This window comes from Gossypium arboreum, chromosome 9, assembly GCF_025698485.1.
Source record: "Gossypium arboreum isolate Shixiya-1 chromosome 9, ASM2569848v2, whole genome shotgun sequence".
In the NCBI taxonomy this organism is placed as follows: domain Eukaryota; kingdom Viridiplantae; phylum Streptophyta; class Magnoliopsida; order Malvales; family Malvaceae; genus Gossypium; species Gossypium arboreum.
The window spans coordinates 47,564,334-47,567,677 of NC_069078.1; the positions used below are offsets into that span (position 1 = coordinate 47,564,334).

The 3,344-nt window shown below is 35.2% G+C and overlaps 1 long non-coding RNA gene across 1 annotated transcript; it reads left to right on the plus strand.

Annotated features, from left to right (window-relative positions):
• Window positions 1–624: 624 nt before the first annotated feature.
• Window positions 625–2,746, plus strand: LOC128280384 (uncharacterized). The gene is made up of 3 exons (XR_008270555.1): window positions 625–781; window positions 1,651–1,692; window positions 2,554–2,746. It is a non-coding gene; the product is annotated as an uncharacterized LOC128280384 (long non-coding RNA).
• Window positions 2,747–3,344: the final 598 nt, after the last annotated feature.

Sequence of the window (3,344 nt, forward strand, 5' to 3'; positions counted from 1 at the left end):
TAATTTAAGGCTCTAGAAGAGCTAATAAGTTGTTACCCTATGTTCAATGTGATAATGAAACATGTTAATATTTCATAGTATAAAATTAATTCAAGGCTCTAGAAGAGCTAATACATTGTTATCGAAGAAGCAAAGCAAGAACTAATGCATTATGTTCTAGTCAGTCTCAAATAAATTATTATGTTTAAAAAGGATATTCACTATAACAAATATCATTTTGAGACTATGGATGAAATGTAACGCCCTAATTTTCGGGAATCCTGTGAATGTTGGCATAGGTTTAATTATGTTAGTGGGCCTCTAGAAAGCCCAAACTTAAGATAAAACCCGACAATTTTAGTTAATTTTTTTTCCATAAGAAAAAGGGGGTGAAATTATGAAATAGAACCTATGTGAAAATGTTTGAAAATGCTATAGCCTAAATTGAAGTGGCCAAATAAATGGGAGTGCAAAATCGGAGGATTTGCATGACAAACCTCCCATTTTACATGAAGTGGCCAACCATCATGTTGTTGTAGACAAAATGTGCACTTGATATCCATAATTTATGGTACAAATTGATACAAATTGATAATGGGTTTGGTAAATGTTCCATGATGGGAATTTCATGTCTTTTGTATTAAAGAATTAAATGGATGAAATATGAAGTTTTATTAAAAGAAAAAGGGGTGAAAAGAATAAAGTTTTGTCCATCTTTGTTCATCATAGCTGAAAGTTAGAGAAGAGAAAGGAGAGGAGAAAGCTCTTGAGTATTCGGTCATTAGGAGGAGGAAAATTGAAGGTAAGTTCTTGGTACCTTGCTTCTATTTTGAGGTTCATGAGTTCTTCTTGATTCTACCTTAACTCTTGAAGTATATTTTGATTTTTAGTTGTGTTGTGAGCATTTAGTCATGAATTAAAATGAAGGAAATGGTTGTTGTTTCATGTTCTTTTGATGAAAAATGGAAGATAGGTGAAGTTGAGCCAAACAAATGAACATGCATGTGCCTTAGATGCTAAGGGGAAAAATCGGCTAACATGTTGTGCTTTAAAATGATGAAATGGAGATTATACTTAAGTAAAATCATAGATATGTGATGATTGATTGGTGATATACATGTTTAAATAACAAGCATGCAAGTTAGGTGTGAAAGAGTGATTTGGTAATAAATCTGCTTGGGACAAAGAAGAAGAACGTGACTTTGGAAAATCACCATAAATTGTGAGAGATGAGTTAGAAGCTGCATAAATTATGTAATTAAAGCTTAATGAGTCTAGTTTCAAATGGAATAAACAAGAACATATTTTGAATTTACAATAAGAAATTTGATTCAGTAATGAAGAGTGGTCGATTAGTCAAACAAGTGAAACATGGGAAACTTTAAGAAAAATCGGTATTGATTGGCCATACCAAAAATTCTGAAAATTTTATGGATAGAAGATATATGAGTCTATTTTCGGGAAAATTAACGCACCTGTTGCTCGGGAAGACGACTTGCAGTGAAATTATGATTATGTGGTAAACATTGACAAAAATTTGTTAATGAGTTGCTTATTGATTTCTTATAAGCTTACTATGATCCGTAGGTGTGGTTGGTAGAATATTGTAAGGGGTTAATACGTAGTTTGTATTTGAATAGTTAGATTAACGTGTTAGTAATCCAATTGTAGGCGGTTCGTGTGTGGATCTCGTCAGCATATCGTCGCAAACAGGTGTGTAACTAACACCCTCTTTCTTAGTCCGGATCGGCAAAAGTCGAAAAGTCGAAATGCCGAAAACCCAGTATTTTGTAGATTTGCGAGTGTGTGAATGCTCGTGAGGTAAATTGATTAATGTTTTTGGTAAGTTGTAAAATTTGGACTGCAAAGTGCATGATTTCTGTGCCCTCGATATTTTTGGGCTTAATGGGCCAACGGGCCCAATTCGGTAAGAACCCTCGGTACGTGATTCTGTTAGTACGTGAAAAGTAGGAATATGCATGAAAACCCTAAAATAGATAAATTATGAAATACCTTTAAAAGTGGAAAATTTACAGTTTCACCCTAGTAGATAAATTACCAAATACCCCAGGGTTAAATTGACCTAAATGCATGTTTGATCGTTGTTATTTATTGCATGCCATGTTGTTATTATCGATGCATGGGATTGGGATATTGACGGAGGAAGTACTGAAAGTGGCTTGTCCACGTCTTGGAGGCTTTGCCTCAATTTATCGATAACCGAGCAAAGTACGCAAGCGTGGAGTGTTAATTTGGGTGGGTTGAGCTATTCCCACATAGAGTGTAGGGGTGGTGCGGTGGAGTGTAGTGGTTGGTGGGTTGAGTAGTCTCCCCAAATGGGCTTGCATATGTTATTGATGTTGCATGTATTATGAAATGGGCCTATGGGCCATATTAGTATCTGAATAAGGGGCTAAGGCCCAGTTTATTATAATCTGAAAAGGGCTCTGGCCCAATACCACTGTTACCTGAATGGGCTTTGGCCCAATGGACTGGAGCTGATTGGGCTTTGAATGGGTTTTCCTTACACACTGAGTTTCCCCAAACTCACCCCTTTTATTTTCATTCACGCAGGAAATCCCTAACCATAGTGGGCTTGGAGCTGTGAGGGAATTCGGAGTGGCCACCCGTTCTGAAAGTTTGATTTTCTTCTGGTGAACTGGACATCCTTTTATTTACGTTTGAAGTTTTGGGTTTTTAAATGTAATAAGGCCGCTTAATTATTTTTGATGGTTTTAATATGTATTACTAAGATAGGTATTACTTATTTTAACTATTGAAATTGGATAGCTTTAGGCGCTTTTTAAAAACAACAATTGATTTCAAAATAACACGACAACAAGCAAAGCTTCCATAATGAAAGTATTTTTCAAAATTAATCACTTTTCCTAAAATGACTTAATCAAATCGTTTTCCTAGAAATATCCATGACGTTAAGGTGTGGCAATGGCGATATGCATGTCTCAGGATTGGATCCGAAGGAGCTTGGTACTTAAGCGATCGATGGACTCACCACCTCTTTTCCGGTTTCCTACCGGTGCATGACTTCCATTCACTTTAACCTATAATGAAATTATCTTTTAAAACACTAAGTAAGTTTTTCTGGATCAACAATACAAAATGTTTTGAACGCTTCGATGTGGCATGTCGGATCCGGTCATAACGTCTGGGCTGGGTTCGAGGTGTTACATGAAAAGATTAATTCTTATGTATTAAATCAATCAAAATTTGGTAAGATTTTGTATTTGACAATTATCGTTTTCCCTTTAGTTTTTATTATGCATATATTAGTATGGTTAAATCATATGAGATGATAAACTAGAAGTTTATATTAGAATTGTCGAATAACATGAATAATAACTAGA